The 19,116-nt window shown below is 40.6% G+C and overlaps 1 long non-coding RNA gene and 1 pseudogene across 3 annotated transcripts in view; both read right to left on the bottom strand.

Annotated features, from left to right (window-relative positions):
• Mir100hg (Mir100 Mirlet7a-2 Mir125b-1 cluster host gene) overlaps window positions 1-19,116 on the bottom strand; it is a 238,660-nt gene that overhangs the window by 49,646 nt on the left and 169,898 nt on the right. The window lies entirely within an intron of this gene.
• On the bottom strand, window positions 4,774-4,953 carry Gm51735 (annotated as a pseudogene).

The raw sequence follows: 19,116 nt of genomic DNA, 5'->3' as shown, positions 1-19,116 counted from the left end.
GGGAACCAGAATATGTTTCTGTTGGTCAAGTTTTTCTTTTTACTATTCTTGGGGTGGATTAAGGGGCTCCCTTTTTAAATGTTTAATTGCGGCTGGATTTTGCTGTCTTTAAACAAAGAAAACTCTGTACAGAGGCTTCACGATCCAGGGTGCCGTTTCGAAGTTTCTCGGATACAATTTTATTCAGGTTTCTATTGTTGCCATTTGTCAGTGCCCAGGATCAAACTCCGAACCTAGACAAGCACACTACCACCAAGCCACCCCCAGCCCTGAGCCCTCTGATTTTAGAAATAACAAAAAGGAGGTTGTCAGGCGTACCCTCCTGCCTCCAGTTCTTTAGATAACAGGGGAAGAATGGCCCAGTGCCTCACTCTCCCTGTCCTTCCAGCTTCTGAGCCATCCTGTGGGATCAGTTCTGAGAGTGGGCAGGGAAGGGTCAAGGCAGTAGAGAGAGGCAGAGAAAAGGGAACACTGAGAGGGCGAAGCAAAACCTCTATAAACTCCCCCTTACACCCTTCATTTAGTTCTACTCCCTGTAATAACAGTTCCTGAAAAGCCCCTGAAGTTTCTGAATCTACCAAGTTCAAGGCTTTACGCACCCACAGTTTTCTTGATCCTTTGTTTTAGTTTTAGTTTTTTTTCTCCTGTAATTTATAATAAGTCATGATAAGCAAATAAAGATGCCTAGTCAAACGGATTCTACCGTTTACAATGGAATGCCTGACTGAGCCAGCTACGTGAAAGGCAGAAGCAGAAGGGTTGCAAGTTCAAGATCAGCCTCATCAACTTAGTGAGGCCCAGTCTCAGAACGAAAAGCAAATAGGCTGGCATCTCACTGCTACTGCCCTTGCCTCACATGAGCAAGACCCAAGATTGACTCTCAGTGCTGCAAAACCCAAGTCAAATCCAATCAAGCCAAGCCTTTGCCTGAACCGCTCACTACTCAGACACAAGCTGAAGAAATTCACAGAAAGGAAAAAGAGACTTTGTAACTAAGCAAGGTCACTACGATGGCCAATGTTGAATGTACAACTGAGTACTAACAATAAGACATCTACTTCTTTTAATATGCAAATAATAGATACACCCAGGGCAAGGACATCAGCTCTGCTGCCCAGGTTATATACTTTCTTTCTTCCTAAACTTAGTTTTAATTGAATACCATATAAATGTTAACTGTCTGGCTTGTCATTATATATATAGGAGATTATTCCAAAGGAGACTACAATATCCAGACAAAGATTAAAACCTTGATCCAACCATCTCTTGCTTTATATGTACATGTACATATATGTACATGTATGTATATGTATTAAGCACCACCCTCCCTGTAGTAGGCCAAGGGAATGACCACTGAATTCTAAACATTTCTACAGTGTGTTCTAAGCAACCCACTGGTGAAGCACCAGGTTCCCAAACACATTGTAAGCAAATAAACACAATACAATTACTTTTTATTCTTCACCTTGAAAGGCTTTGGAAGCACGTAGTTTTAATTGAGAGTCTGGCATCACTAAAAGACATAACTCTGCCATTTCCTTCCTGTTCTTGGTCTACAGTGTCTCGGGAAGATAGCACATCAGTCACACTGGCAGCTAGGAAGAGCTTGCTAATCTCCTGGAGGATGTAAAATACTGTCATGCCAAGAGAGAAAAGAGACTGAATGAAGATGATTCTTAGAAGCATCAAACAGAGGTTTGATAGGCTCTAGCATTCCACATGGCTCACATCAAGCCAGAAAAAGAAGGACTGTATCTTACATAAATAAGCCCACTGACCCTTCGTTCCAAACGGGACCAATATGTAACATATACAAAATTAAGATGACTCCTTTCACACCAAGGTATGCAGATGCTTCAGTCAGCATGGCCATGTCCTGGAGTTTGCCTTTTGTTATTTTAGTAGGATTACAGTGATGCCTCAGACTGTCCATGACAATGATGATAGCATCTGACTGTAGGAGTGGTTCTGATGGTAAGGTTCTGTTCCCCAATTGGTTCTTGATCTGTCAGTAAAGAAGCCATAGATCAATTGCTAGGTAGAAGGAATGGGTGGGACTTCTGGGTCCCTGGAGGCAAAGAGACAGAAGCAAGGAGAGGACTGGAGAGTTTGCTATGCTTCTGAGGAAGGAAAGGTAACCAGCCATGTGAGATCTCAAATGGAGTGGCCACACTGGCCACTTCTACAGGTGGGCAGTCCGAATGTTTAGCTGGGACTAGATGTAACTGAGCAACTAAAGTTTAGGGCAGGTAGAGAGGTATGGAGCTAAGAATATTGATAAGGGCACACTTTTACAGGTGGGAGATAAGTCGCACCCAGCAATTGTGTTAAAAGGCAAGTTGAAATTGAACAACTGTGTGTGTCTGTCTTTTATCCATGGATTCAGGAAAGCTGGATGGGGAATGGTAACACGACCCATTCCTGGAGCTTAGGCCGGGTAGCAAAGCTACTCACAGCATCTGACAGCTGAGGATGAAGGCTAGGATTGTAGAAAAAACTGATGTGAAGTAGGGAATGGAGTTACACAGCATGACTGGAGACCAGCATCTGTTTCTACGCTACTTTTATGCTAAGGGAAAAACTGCCCAGAGAATGCTTTGGGATAATCCTGAACCCACAGAGATTTCAAAACTCAATTAGTGGGAAGAGGGAAGATTTCAGTCTAGCAAATCTCTTAAAGATAACTTGGAAAACCCCACTAAGTATGTTCTAGAAAATTCAATGGATAAAATAGAATTGAAATAAAGAAGTAAGTGATGATTAGGCTGGCAAGATGGCTCAACTGGGAAAGGAAGTTGCCACCAAGCCCAGCAACTGAGTTTGATCCCTAAGACCCACATGGTGGAAGAAGAAAACTGACTCCTGTTGGCTGGTCTCTGACCACAGCATATGTGATGTGGCATGTAAGTGACCACACATACACAGGCATATAAACAAATGCAAAAGTAAATGTATACATGAAAAAGGAAGTGGATGTTGAAAAACACTTGAATATGGGTTTGTAACCTAAGCCTGCCACATTTAGTAACTATAAAACTGAGGAAACTACTTATGACTGAATCTCTGACTTTTGACCTGTGAAATGGATATCATAATATCATCTATTGCTAATGTGTGTGTGTGTATGTATTTATATATGTGCATGAGTGGGGGTGTGCACACGCCATGGTACAAGTGTGGCGCTGAGATGGAGTCGTTTTTCTCCTTCCATCATGTGGGTCCTAAGTATCAAATTCAAGTCCTTAATCTTCCACTGAGCTATCTTTCTGGCCTTTATTTGCTACTTATTTGAAGCTTCATTAAGATAAGAAATGTAAATTATCATAGTGAATGCTATCCCAATTTCCATTTTACCTCTCTTCCATGAGTTAATAAAATACACATTTTTTTGTACTGTTTGACAAATCTATTAAATTTATTGGTTTAAAGGTTATCATAAATGTTTTTGTGATGTGACATGTTGTGGTACCACATCACATTGTTTATTTACAAGATAAAAATATCTACTTTACTGTAATGAATTCTTTATTAGAGCATGCTCAGTTCAAGGTCTTTCTAACATGTAATTGAGTCCTCTCAAGAAATGGTGTGGTCCTGTGGCTTTGAAAGGAGAGGACAAGCTGCTGTAATGTTAGAGGTGAGCCTGTGATGTCACTATGCTTACCTTCTCAAGCCCAGGCCTTCCTTCCTCATCTGTTAAGTAAACATAGATAGCAGTTTTTCACTTCTGGAGTGGTTGGAGGAGCTAGATGTGGGAGGCAAACAAACAAAGTAGCAACTCTACAAACATGGCTCCCCTTTACCACCATCAATGAGGTATTAGCAGAGATAGATTTTATTTCAACATTACCAGGGGGTGTTGATGGTCACTCCTCTTCTAGTTTGAACTTTAACTTCTTTGACAGTTAGAACCACTCTTTCCCAAATGAAGTTCACGGTGCTTCTGTCAAATGCCTATGGCATTCCTATAAGAGTTCTTCATTTCTTATACAATTCTTTGCAAAACTAACTTAGAAGCCATTTGTCCTGAGGAAAACTTTTCAAGAAAGGGTTTGTTCTCTTCTCCTGATGTTTCCAGCAACCTGAGACTTGAATTCTCCCATCTTTCTGGAAACCTTCTCAGTACATAAGGAAAGGGCTTCTCAAACTCTGCAGCTCATTTCATAACATTATGGAAGCAATTGGGCAATGCCTTTAGAAACATTACTCCATCGTCTACATGCCATTTCAATAGTCCCAGTGATGAAACCATCCTTCTATCTTTGTTCATGCCTCACTGAGTGGCATGACCCATCTTTAGATTTCTGTGTATTTGGATGGTTCTGAGGCTTATAGTCATTGGTGCCAGAAAACAGCAGAAAGCTGACCAGGGGAAAGTCTTTCCAGCAGCACTGCTACCCAGTGCTGCCTGCCCCAGAATGCCCATCCTCACCTGCCTGTAGAACCTTGCACCTTGTCTACTTGCATAGGTTTGGTTTTCTCTTGAAAGTTATCACTCTGTGCTTTAGTCTTAGACTGCTGCCACAAAACTGGACTTCTGATCGTGTTCCTTCCAGGCAGCTCTTGCCTATTGCTTCTTATATCCCAGGCTGGCATTGAGACCAAGGTTCTGTTAAGGTTCTAGTGTAACCATATTGGAAACAAGAATGCTGGGCTGGCTGGTACTCTGTGCAGATATATTAAAGACAATTAAAAGGAAATACAGACATTATTCAAATGCTTAGGCATTAAGCATTACTGATAGTAATACAGGAAACCTAAGCAGTTTCTTAGGAGGAGTACACGGTTCCTGGTACTGTAATTCCAGCTCATGTGTGGAGTGGAAGGAACAAGTTCTTATTTCATCTCCTGGCTTGAAAATTTTACTCAATATATTGTCACCAGACAGAGGATATACCAGCTATTAAAACAATAAAATAGACACTAGCTTGATCTCAACCTAAATGATGATTTTAATAGAATAAGTTCCATATAATTTTAAATTAGTCAATCTACAGGTTATTGTAAATTTAAAATCTTGAAGTGTATTTCTTTTAAAATAATGCATGCTTTGCAGAAGCAAACTATTTCCATTTGAACATACCTAGAGAAAGCTAGTAAGAGTAAATGTTGGACAGAAAACTCTATATACTTAACATATGTACAGCCCGCAGGCATACTCATAGGGACTCACAGCTTTCTATCAGGAGGCTAAACAGAAGGCTGGAAACTTACAGCCAATCACGGCTCTTCTTGATCTTCAAACCCCATTTCTGTACCTCCCACATATGCCTGTGTATCTCATCCTCTAGTGCTCTGGTCTCTTGAATACTTTTTTTGTAATTCACTGAAAGCAGATATTTTCCAAAGCCTTGAATGTGAAAGTTGTCAGTGTTGTGGAGTGGACACTGATTTGGTCTACTTAAGAAAATGCCTTCCAGCATGGTGGTGATGATGCACTCTGGAGGCAGAGGAAGCTGGATCTCTGTGAGTTCAAGGCCATCCTGGTCTACAGAACTAGTTCTAGGACAGCCAGGGCCACACAGAGAAACCCTGTCTCAAAAAAGAAAAAAAAAATCAAAAGAAGGAGGAGGAAAGGGATGGGGGAAGGAAAGAAAAGAGAGATGGGGAGAGAAAAGTGGGGGGAGGGGGCTTCCAATCATGAGCAAAATGCTGTCTGTACACATATGTACTTTTTTCAGAGACATTGTCTAGGAGAGTAAGTTCCTTAATCATAGTGATGAAAATACCCAAGAAAACCTATTTAAGAGAGGAAGGACTTTGGATTGTGGCGTCAGAAGGTTCAGTCCATAGTTAGTGGCATCCATTGTTTCTAAGAGAGCACACCATGGCAGAACAAAGTGGTTCACCTCATCAGAGCCAGGAAGCAGAGGAAACCTGACACATGGCCCAAGGAGCAGGCATATGCTTCAGAAATGTCCTTCTTGTTATCTGCTTCCTCAAGTAAGGCCATACCTCCTCACAGACCATTCAGCTACATCAATCACAGGATTGATGATATAGATGATAACTGATATAGTTAGTATATTCAGGAACCAACCCTCAACAAGTGGGGACCAAACCTTCAACGTGTGAGCCTTTGGGTAGATACTTCCTGTCTAAACCATAACAGCATTCAAAAACAATGGGTGTGATGGTTTGTATATCCTTGGACCAGGGAGTGGCACCATTTGAAGGTGTGGCCTTGTTGGAATAGGTGTGACCTGGTTAGAATGGGTATGTCACAGTGGGTGTGGGCGTAAGATCCTCACCCTAGTTGCCTGGAAGTCAGTTTTCCACTAGCAGCCTTTGGATGAAGACATAGAACTCTGAGCTCCTCCTTCGCCATGCCTGCCTGGATACTGCCATGCTCCCACCTTGATGATAATGGATTCAACTTCTGTCTTAGTTAGGGTTTTACTGTTGTGAACAGACACCATGACCAAGGCAAGTCTTATTAAAAAACAACATTTAATTGGGGCTGGCTTACAAGTTCAGAGGTTCAGTCCATTATCATCAAGGTGGGAGCACGGCAGTATCCAGGCAGGCATGGCGAAGGAGGAGCTGAGAGTTCTATGTCTTCATCCAAAGGCTGCTAGTGGAAGACTGACTTCCAGGCAACTAGGGTGAGGATCTTACGCCCACACCCACTGTGACACACCCATTCTAACCAGGTCACACCTATTCCAACAAGGCCACACCTTCAAATGGTGCCACTCCCTGTCCAAGGATATACAAACCATCACAATGGGTATCTTTATATTTACAGTTAGGTTAAAAAGTCAGACTGATTATGCAAATAACTATTATTTCTCTCCTTAGAAGACACTGGACTTTGCTTTCCACCCCTAACTTAGGGACTCGCGTAGAACATAATACTCTGTAGTGTGAATAAGTAACAAACCCTTTCTTGCCCAGAGGTCAATATTTCATCAGTCTCAACTTCCTGGAGCCCAGCCTGGAATGTAGAAGTGAGCAAATCAGACAAGAAGAGCTCAGTGTCCAATCAATGTAGCGATGCCTTCTTTTCATAGGCCACACAGAACTGTCCACTGACCCCAACTCACAATTTATCATAACTCTTGTTACTTTTAACCATATCTGAATATGGACAATGTCTATAAGTAATATGGAAATGCATAAAAGGACTCAAAAGAGCAACCATCACAGATAAAGACCAGAATGACTGAAACATCAAAAAGTAGGGAAAGACATCCATGAGCACAAGATTCATCAGCATCATTTGAAAGAATAATACTTAGGACCATTCACACTGGCAAGCTGTAGTAGCATCATTCACAAGGGTAACCCTTAACCCCTTTTGAAGGATATCCCTTATCTCCATTCAGAAGAGCACCATTAACAAGGATGTTCCACAGCCATCAAGGAGGTAACATACTGAAAATTATTTAAAGAGAGAGGATCTGAGCCCAGTGGCACATACCTTTAATCCTAGTATTTGGAAAGCAGAGGAATGTGGGTCTCTGTGAGTTTAAGACCAGCCTGGTCTATATAATGAGTTTCAGGCCAGCCAGTGCTACATGGTGAGAGTCTGTCTCAAAAGAAAAATATCAGAAAGAAAGTGTAAGGAATCAAATAAATTGTTCCATGGGTTAAAGTTCTAGCTCTATAAACCTAACAAACTGAGTTCAGTCCTTAGAACACATATTAATAAAGAGCAAGGTGAGGTGGCACACATCTGTAAACTCAGCATTCCCATGGCAAGATGGGAGGCACATAGAGAAAAATTTTCTGGATGGTTGCAAGCCTGCTAGCCTGGAGCATACAGCAGTTGAAGTAAGAAAGACTCTCAATAAAGGGTCAGGCCAGGACTAACTCTGAAAAGTTGTGGCACAGGCTTGCCTGCAATACGTATACACTAAACACATAAACAAGTTGTTGTTGTTGTTGTTGTTGTTGTAAACAGATTGAAAGGTAGAAGTTGTGATGCCTGGAAGCTTTTGTTTTTATAAAACAAGAAGTTTGTTCATAGGGTGATTGTGTACCTTGATGGCTGATGCATTTGCTAATGTAATGGAAGAGGCACCACTTAAGCATTCATCCAAACGTTATACTCAGGTTTTTCTCTTTCAGGTAGGGTTTGCATGCCCAAAGATGATACTCCATGTTACATTTGCCATGTGTGTGCACTCTACATAAGCACAAGCAGATGGCTTAATGAAGGCAAGGTAAGAGGAGGATTGTCCAAGCCTTGATAACAGGGTCTTCCCCACATGCTGCTCAATGGGGACTTATGTTAATATCCTTTCATGCTCACCTTGTACTTCTTTGTTTCTATGTGGAGTGGAAGATCTACAAATTGAGTATCCATTGAGGGAAAACAGCAATGCTGTCCTATTCAGAAGTAGGAAGCTTTGGCAGGGAAACTGTTGGTGAGATATCCAAAATTTAACTCCAGTGACTCATCCTGTGATTTGGACATATTTTGTCTTAGTCAGTTTCCCTTTCTAAGATTTTCCTAACCACATTTAGCATTTGCAACTTCTGAAGTGGATCTGCAAAGAAACGGTCCTAGGCTCAACAGGAAGAATTCCCTCTTGCAATCATTCGCCTTTGTACTGGAAAATCCAGGGGTGCTGGCAGCTGCTAGAACCTTACAGTTCTGCTATGCCAAACTCCGTGTGGAGGTAGCGAGTACCAAATTTCTCTTTGACTTTTACTACACAGAGAAGCTTTCTTTGCAGAATGAGGACTCTCCAGTTGTAGGCTCACATCTTCCCATGACTCCTGTCTCTCATTGCCATCAAGCAAGCAGGAGAACAACACTAGCCTCACCCCCACTCCCTGTGCCTCTGTCTTCCAGATGGGAAAAGTAGAACCTTAATTTCACTTCTCCTCCCTCCCCAAACCCACTCTTAGTTACAAAGTCTTTCTGGTGCACCATTGATCTTCATCCATTTCTTCCTCTTTTCATTGACCAAGGTCTGCCAACTCCCCTCAAGCACTTTGGCTTCATTTTTTGGCTTGTTCCAGTAGGCTGCCTCTATCCCTCTAGTTACATCACCTACCAGTCCACCTAAAATTTTAGCAACAAAAGATCTTTAAGTTCTGCCTTTGGTTTGTCATGTCTGAGTCCCAAATCTTTGGTGACAATTTATCTGGTGCTGTTTTGTATCTATGAGACTATGGGTTTGAGGAAACCACAACAGCTGGTAAAACACTATAGATTATTGTCACAGTAAATGGCTCTTTCTGGATATGACATAATGGGGACCAACTTTGCTGAAGTCCACCCTGACCCAGAGCTCGTGACTAACATGCCTGTGTGGGCTTTCCCGAGGTAAGGCTTGTCACTGCTTGTGAGTGTGCATTGCCTTCCTGCCCCCATTTGCTCTCCAGAGAAAGGCATCAAGACTCCCTGAAAGTCAGAAAGGTGCATTTCACACCATAAAATGAGTGACCTACAAGGCTTGCCCAAGGGCTCTGTCCTCGGCCCCCTTGTCTTGTTTATTTTATTAGAATCTAGAGTGAAAATAGATCCCAACCTTGTCTGCAGATATTAAGAGTAAGGGGGAAATGTAGATGTCAAGATCAAAGCTCATGGAGAACTCCAAAAGAGGTCAAACTGCAGAGCCTAGAAAGTGACAGATATCAATAAGTTCTGAATGTGAGGTTCACCGCTCTAAGGATAAGATGAGGGAGGCCCTGCATAATTATTACACTATAACTATAAACATTCCAGGGTAGGAGGTCAGGATGAAGGGGGAGGTCATACATTATTTATAAGGAAAATACTAACTGCCAGCAGTTTTCTCCCGAGCCAGCAGAAGCGTACTTAAGTTACATTAGTGGCATCGCACTGTCTGGGACAAAGGATGAGCTGGTTACAGGCTGTTCACTGCTCTGACGGCCCGAGAATATTTTCAGTTCTTGTTGCCATATCAAGAGCAAAACGAATCATGAAGAACAATGATTGGTCCAGAAATCACATGCAGCTCATAGTCTTACTTATGTTTATCTTTAAAAGGTAGACATTAAGAAAATAATGTCTGGTTTGGGATTTTCTGTTTGTCTGATTTTTTTTTCTTTTTTTTAGAATATCTCACTATTTAGCCCAAGTGGCCTGAATACCTTGCTATGTAGCCCAAGTTGATGCTGAACTCAATATGGTCCCTGCCTAAGCCTCCTGAGTGCTGGGAGGATGGTTATGTATTACCTTGTCTGGAAACAATGTATATTTAAGGACAGCCATGAAGAAGGATGACCTTTATTCTCTCTACTGAGGACAAGAACAAGACTCTTTGGTGGAAGTTTGTGGAAGAGGTAAGCCATTAGGAAACAAGTACTTACTCTTTGGTAAGAGTTGAGACAGTGGAATCAGATGACTTGAGAAATGAACCTCCTGTTTCTAGATATGTCTGAATATCAATTGAGTGACATTATTACAGGAGACTTTTATATCAATCTTGAAGTGGATACCAGGAAGTCTCTGCTGTCTGTGTAGATGCTGATTGTGTTTGGTCCATTGGCAGTGTCTTTATAGACTATACATTCTCTAAGAGTAGAGAGACTTAGTGTTGCATTTATATATGCAGGCTTCTAACACAGTTCCTTTAGGGATTGAGGCATACCATATATTGCAGAGCAGTAACAAAATTATGAAGTCCTATCTAGAAAGACCCCATCTCTTCTAGAAAATCCAGAGCAAATTTCTCAAGCCCATTTCTGACTTTTCAATAGCTTATGCTCTGTGGCACATGACTTGATATGGTACAATTTTCTCTTGTACAATGATGCTTAATATGAGCTCCCTCTAAGCTCCCTAATTAGACTGTAAATTCTGAATGAACAAAAGAATAGATTGCCCTGTTAAAATTATGTCAATGGCATCATTAAATCCAGTCTCAAATAGGATGTTAATGTGTTAATACATTTTAGCATTCAAAATCACCTTTGTGCTGGGGAGATGACTCAGTTTGAAAAGTGACAATTCTATAAGCACAAGGACCCAACTGCAGATTCCTAGCATCCAGGTAAAAACATGGCATGGCTGCATGTGTTTTGGTAACCCTAGCAACTGAATCAGGGCATAACAAGTGAATCCATAAAGGTCACTGGCCAGCCAATTTAGCCAATTGGTGAGTCCTGGATTCAGTGAGAGAGCTCGTCTCAAAAGATACAATGAGAGCAGTTGGGGAAGAAACCTGACTTTAACCTTCAGTCTCCATACATATGTATACATATATGTATGCTTCTGCATGCGTGTGCACACATGCACACACATATGCACACACGCACACACACACACACACGAGGGGGGATGGAGAGTTACCTTCAACTTATTAACTACAAAAAGAAAAAACCAGTAAACTTTTAGTGAAAAAAAAATATCAATTTTGTAACCATCTGCCTTTGCCAAGTCTGCCCCAGTTCCCTAATAATGATATGGAGGCTTATTTATTTATAAATAAATGCCTAGGCCTTAAGCTAGGCTTGTTCCCCAACTAGATCTTAACTTATATTAACCCATTTATACTGATTTAAGTTCTGCCACATAGCTGGTTACCTCTCCTCAGTTTCATATATCTAATCCACACCTCGGTTGTCAAATCTTTCCCAGAGTTTCTCTCCCTTCCAGATGTCCCACTTTCTATTATACCTTTTGCTATAGGCCCAGAGAATTTTTATTTTAACCAAGCAGACAAGGAAGGACAGAGACACATCTTCACACAGTGCATAGAAACATTATCCCTACACAACTTAAAAGAGATTGACACATTCAGCACGTGTTTGAAAACACGCTGATTGGCCGATTCTGGAGCAAAGCTTCATTTCCATGGTATTCTGGATGCAGATGAATAACTTTCACCTAAATGTGAGGAGTTGCCACATAAACTCAAATTGAGGGAATTTCTACAAAAGATGTGACCAGAAATAGGACTAAGAAAGAATTAAGAACCTTCCCAATCTGAGAAAACATGTCCCTACATGCAATGAGGGAGCCCTTGAGTTTAAAAGGTGACAAATCTAAGGACAAATACAGATGCGTTAGTGGCATTATTACAACAATGTTGATTTGCTGGCTTTGTATTGTATTGTGGTTATGACAGCATCAAAGCTAAGGAAAGGTAAGTAAGCATCATGAGGAATAGTGTAGTAGATTCACCCCTTGTCTGTAAGTCTAAAATGACCTGAAAATAAAAGTTGAGTAAGTCCCAGTGTGGTTCCCAGTCCCAACACCACTGCCTTGCGCCAACAGTAACAAGTGCACTCAGTCCCCACGATGTGCGATGGTTACATCCTGCATGCTTGCTGCAGAAACAGAATTGGTAAATCCTGGAGAACCGACAGCTCTTCAAGGACACAGAGCCCTAATCTTTCCTGAAAGCCTCTGAGCAGATAGTTCTCAGCAACAAACACACGGCTTTGTTTTATGAAGGTTTCTCTTGGAAGACTCGCTATTTGACATATTCATTAACATGGAACCCAACAGCCAATAGTACCCTGACTGTAACTCATACATGAGAACAGTTTATCTAACACTTGTATTTTTCTCCCTATAAGATACGTCACAGCCTCCATGAGCACAGACACACCAGGGCATTTTAGCATTGCACTTAGAAGCCGTGTCAAGTAGCAACACTCTTTAAAATGCCAAAATAGACACGAAATGGAGCATCAAGTAGCATGATGTTTTTCTTGTACCCTTCTTCATGAATTGACCTCAAAAGCTCCTGTAATTTGTGAGTTACAAATAAATTTTAACAAGTGAGCTCACTTGCCAGTGGCCAACTGGATTCCCTTTCTAAGGGAAAGAGTCAATTGCATTTTTAAACACATCCAGTGATTTTGAATTTATAGGTCTTTGCCCTCAGTGAATAAGAAAATAAGAATAACATTTCACTTGAAATGATAAAATAAATTCTTGAAAATATACTTCAGAGCCAAGGATTTTCCAACTATCAGAACACATCAGAGAGTGAGGGCTACTCACTGGCATTAAGATATATCGAGAAAAATTATAAGATTTCCAGTATGGGAGCATTTTAATTTTGCAGCTTAGGCCTGGGGGTCATAGCTTAGTACAAAGCACCTACCTAAGCATGCAGGAGGTCCTAGGGTTAATCCTTTGTAATACACACACACACAAACACACATACACACACACACACAAACACACATACACACACACACACACAAACACACATACACACACACAAACACACATACACACACACACACAAACACACATACACACACATACACACAAACACACATACACACACACAAACACACATACACACACACACACAAACACATACACACACATACACACAAACACACATACACACAAACACACATACACACACACAAACACACATACACACAAATACACATACACACACATACACACACACAAACACACATACACACACACACACATACATACATACATACACACACACACACACACACACACACACACACACACACACACTGTTCCTCATCATGGCAATCCTGAGGACATCAGCTGTTCCCTTGTTTCATCAACTCTAATGCTGTTTGTCTCCTTCCATTTTGATCCCTGATACACATGGCCACAAAGTGAACTCCCTCAGTAACAGGACTCACCTGACTGTGACAATTTGTATATGCTCTGGCCAGGGAGTGGCACTATTAGAAGGTGTGGCCCTGTTCAAGTAGGTGTGGCCTCTTTGGAGTATGCGTAGCACCATGGGCAAGAGCTTTAAGACCCTCATCTTGGCTGCGCGGAAGCCAGTATTCTGCTAGGAACCTTCAGATGAAGACATAGAACTCTCTGCTCCTCCTGTGCCATGCCTGCCTGGATGCTGTCATGTTCCTCCCTTGATGATAATGGACTGAACATCTGAACCTGTAAACCAGCCCCAATTAAATGTTGTCCTTATAAAGGTTGCCTTGGTCATGGTGTCTATTCATAGCAGTAAAACCCTAAGACACTGCCCATCAGCAAACCTCTTCTTCATCACCACACATCCCACTCTCCACTTCTATTCCATGATATTTTTTTTTCAGTTTACAACACAGAAATTCTAATACTCCTCCTCTTGTTCCCAGTCCTCTACCAATGTCTCTCTCCCAGTGCCACCTCAGCATCCTGTCTAGCTGGCCCTATGAAATCGTGCGGGTGATGCCTTCATTACCCCTCTGGGATTTAGTGTCTTTTGGCTTTACTTCTTTCTATATCTTTAATTGTTCTCAAAGGATGATCTTGAGTAATTGCTGATCTCACTGCCAGTTTGTCAAATACTTTTGCAAGTATTCACGAAACCATAGTGCTTGAGGATACATAAATTAACTTGCCTAATTATCCTTGATCAAGTCTTCCCTCTTCTCCTTTCTACCCATTTCTATTGAGATCCACTCACCCAGACAGGGGCTGTCAGGCATTCCCTCTGTGCTGCAGTTTAGGATGGCATATAGATCACCTGAGTCTGTGGTAATAAGTTCTTAGCTCGTCTTCTCACATCTTGTCCTGTCCACTGTATAAGCTAATTAATCATATAAAGCAGACAGTTAATCAGCCTAGATGCTCCCCATTGCTGCCTGGCAAAACTCCAAACACCTTCACATGGCATGCAAAGTCCCTCTATGGATATTATTTATAAAGACTTCTTCTTCTAAACCTATTAACAGACTATGACTAAGCCCGATGGACAACTTGCATTCTTGAATTGTCCTACTCCTCCCTAATTAAACCCTTTGTTTACATTTTCCACTTCTTCAGGAATCTTTTGCCCCCTAAATCGATCCATCAAATTTTTAATGCCTTTTCCATGCTGAAAAGGAAAGAGAAGTCTTCCACTGAGACTTCTCTGACTCCGTATCTGGGGATAGCCTACATCTCAGACTCCTGTTGGCTCTTCAGAATCATAGCCCATATATTTGTATTGACATCCAAATAGTGTCATCCTGACATGACAGGGAAGCTGCACTCATAAAATCTCAGCAGTGCAGATGCCTAAACAAGACCTGCATGGTGACAATACCAGGTGACATGCCAGCCTGGATAGAGGAAACCTCACAGGGTCCCATTCCTAGATGAAAATCTCCAAGGGAAGGAAATATCAACTCTTATCTTATTCACTACAATACCTCATGTAAATGCTAAGTAGGATGATAATTAATGAACTAAATAATAACAAGTCTAACACCTAATATGTACATATATAAAGTATAATTTACGTATAATTGATGGAAAAACAGAAGAATGACCAAGGTACAATACATTGTTAATTAATCATACTATCAGATTAAAATTGTAGATATATACCAAAGAATAGTCTAAATGTGTACTAGTAATATCTATTATTAACACAATCATCATCACTTAATAATTAAGCAAATTGATATTTATATTATAAAATCAAATGGGGGTTGTCTGAGTAACTCACTAGGGTTGCATTAACTCTCTGGACCCAGTGGCTATGAATGATTCCTAGAGATAGAGATGCACATCCTTCATTTCAAAGACTGCAGAATAACACACTAGAAAAGTGTATTCAGTCGATGTATAAACTGTACGGGCATTGCTAGCCACAGCACAATACCAAATGCTACATTCCCTAACTTGAAAGACTTTCCACTGTCGACTGTGTAAAAAAAGTAACTCCGTGTTTGTTCTCTGCTCCATTGGCACAGCGGATAGTAATGAAATAAATCACCCCCATTACCATTGCTAGCACCACTGTCCTAAAAACATATTCCTTAGTTAAAAAAATGGAGCTCAAGAACTGACATTGAGAAACATGGCTCAGTGGGAAGCTGAGACAACTGTGGATGCTTACCGACATCAAAGGAAAGCCATTCATCACCATCATGACCATGATGGGTTTATTTACAAGCTATGAAGAATACAGAAAAGGGAACATCAAGTTCTGGGCATTTGACAAGGGTATTTCCCCCAAGTGTGTTCTACTTTGTTTTGGAGAAATCACATGTATTTCTCTAAGATGAGGGTAAAAATTCAGGTAATGAAAGCATGCCAGTGCTGTATTGATAAGCACTAAGCACACTCTACTCTTCCTCCTCCCCCTCTTCATCCTCCTCCTCCCTTCTTCTAAAATTCATATTTCAATTGATTTAATTTCTGGCAACATTTAAAAGCACTGGCCCTCGGCTTTCCCTATTTTCACTTGACTGCTGAACTATGATATGATCCTGTATGTGACACCACAGGCAAAACTTCAGTCACTTCTACACAAACTGAGCCAACTTATGTTGGCACTATGTGAAGGTTGCCTGAATTTCCATCCTGTGGACCACAAGCCTCACTATAGTTGTTCACTGTAAAGAGTATAAGAGCCAAAAGACTAAGCCGACTGCTGCAAGACAGGATCTTCTCAACATGACAGGGAAGCTGCACCCATGAAACCTCATCAGTATGGTTACCTAAACAAGACCTGCAGGGTGACGATGCCAGGTGACACACCAGGCTGGACAGAGAAAACCTCACAAAGCCCCACTCCTAGATGAAGAGCTACAGACAGTCAATGGCTGGTGAGAAAGGGGTTTTTATCCAAGGATGAGTTCCCTCATTAGTTATCCAATCATTAATAGTCAGCCCTAATCACATGTATATATGAGCAACACTGAATGGCTCAGTAGGATAGATGTATGTGTGATTATACTATACACACACACGAATAGGTCATAAATTTGAGATGGAGTTGGGGAGACATGAGAAAAGTAAGAGAGGCAGAGGGAGGGGTAGAAATGATGTATATACATCATTTGTCTATAACATTCTCAAAAATTCAGTTAAAACATAAATGTCAAATGCCCTCATTAAAAAGGGGGAAAATGAGGGCCAAAAAGGGGGAGTGGGTGGGTAGGGGAGTGGGGGTGGGTGGATATGGGGGACTTTTGGTATAGCATTGGAAATGTAAATGAGCTAAATACCTAATAAAATGGGGAAAAAAAGCTTAAATGCAACAGAACAGACTGCATAACTTGACTTTTAAAAGGTTTGTGGATGATAGACAAGATTTTATACTGTCAGATAAAACCATTTTCTAAGCCGCATGCTCTAGTAGCACAGATCCTTCATTGTGTAAATAAAAGAAATAATCAGATGTACATTGTTGGACATAATGCCTTGAACTAGGCATCTATGAACGTACATAAAAAACAGCTTTGATTAAGGAGAATTCAATAGATGGCCCTAAGAGCTGGAGAAATGTCTAACAGTTACGGCCCCTTGAAAAAAAAAGGGGGGGGGAATGCTTACTGAGAGAATATTTAAGTGAACAAATACTTTTCTGTGTACCTACTGTGTGTCAGATGACTAAGATAATGTCCATACTATAGAAGAAGACATCACAAAACCCATCCAGCATCAGTCATGCTGAGCATCATTTAATACAATATGGAGGAGTTATCTAAAGAAAACTGAGAATGACAGAGATGGTGCTCTAAGAAAGAGTGTGGCTTTTTAAGCTAGTGTGTGGAAGACCAAAATAGGTCAAACAGACACAGCTTCAATCACAAGATCAGTTCTCAGCTGACTGAGTTTTAGGATAATCTCAAGGCGTGAGATTATCCATTGATAATCTATGAGAGTGATTGACAGTCACGGGTGGAATAGGTACTGACTCTGAACTGAGGTGTGTCCTGCTCATGAGGGTGATATTCTCTTTAAAAAGTCACACAGTATAGGACGAGGACAATATACTCCATTGCACATGGAATACATTATTGGAAGGGACCTTGAAAAGAGTCCACAGCAACACAGACAGGGTGGGACAGACTTGCTGACACTTTTAGTATATACTATACAGAGCCTGAGAAAACAAACAGGTTTACTTTTATTATTTTTAATTACGTATAGTTGTGTGTCTGAATGTGAGTCTGTGTATTTTATGAGGCCAGAGGTACCAGGTCTTCAGGAGCTGGAGTTATAGATGGTGGTGAACCACTTGACATTGGTGCTCGGGTCCTTTGGAAAAGCAGCAAGTGCCTGAACCACTGAGCCGTCTCTCTAGCCCCCAAATTACATTTTTAAAATATAGTGATAAGCCACAAAATCACTTTGGCAATAAGTCATAGGTGTCACTAAGGAAAATATTTGTACGGCTTGTCTTCTCAGTGTTGGAATAAATCAGGCCCAGGAATGAAGAGGACGCATGGTGGAGATCAAGCATAAAGACCTCTGACAGAATCCTCCGCAATTGTTATTTTCATCTGAAACCGCAGCTTGTAATATAGCAACCCCCAGTGTTAGTTTTCTACATAACCATTTCTGTATCTTGATTTCTATTAGCGTATTTTCTTCTCATATTATGTGACATTTAGGAACAAACAGAAATCATTTAACCATAAATTGGTAAGCAGGTATAAAAGGAAAAACCAACATCCAGCCTCCTCCTCCACAAATACTGTCCCATAACCAGGAAACATTATACACATGTGTGAGAGAATCATATAGAGCCTATTATTCTGTACAATTGATATATATATATATGTATATATATATATATATGAAAAGGTGTAAACCTAGACAATTTACAACATAATTATATATATTAAGATTATATTTATTATATACAATATACATTCATTTATATTATTACATAATTATATAATTATGTCACCAAATTATAATATGCACACATATTTATAAAGTACATGAAAAACTGTAGAATGGACTACAGTTTTATCCATTTGTCTTCGAGGCATGTTCTAAAAGCTGATGCTGGGATTTGCTTTCCTCCACCTTTTTAAAGATCTATCTTGACTACAGTTTTTAACCACTGTGTCCCAAAGTTAATTGAGCAAGAAACCAGGTAAGAAATTTTAAGTCTTCCTGAAGCAATATCTCTTGATTTGCCTACACCTATTTGAAAGGAGCCAAGTGCCAGGTTTGAGTGTATTTGATTTTTAAAACAGAGCATATCGAAACCAACAACATAAATAGCTGTAATTTTTTAAGTCCTAAAAAGGCTATTCAAAGTACTATCTGGTAGAGAAATTACAAGATGTTTCTAGAACACAGAGGAAAGAGAGTCCTTAGAAATGTTTTTGCCAACCTAGTTATAGAAAAGCAATCTTCTAAAAATATAATTTCTCCCAATGTTTCATTTGTCTAGATGAATGTGGCCCACAGCACAGAAACAAATCCTTAATAAGGTTGAAATG

Source organism: Mus musculus, chromosome 9, assembly GCF_000001635.26.
Source record: "Mus musculus strain C57BL/6J chromosome 9, GRCm38.p6 C57BL/6J".
NCBI classification, from domain to species: Eukaryota; Metazoa; Chordata; class Mammalia; order Rodentia; family Muridae; genus Mus; species Mus musculus.
Note: the sequence above shows the minus strand (reverse complement) of the source record. Positions and strands in the feature narration are given on the sequence as shown.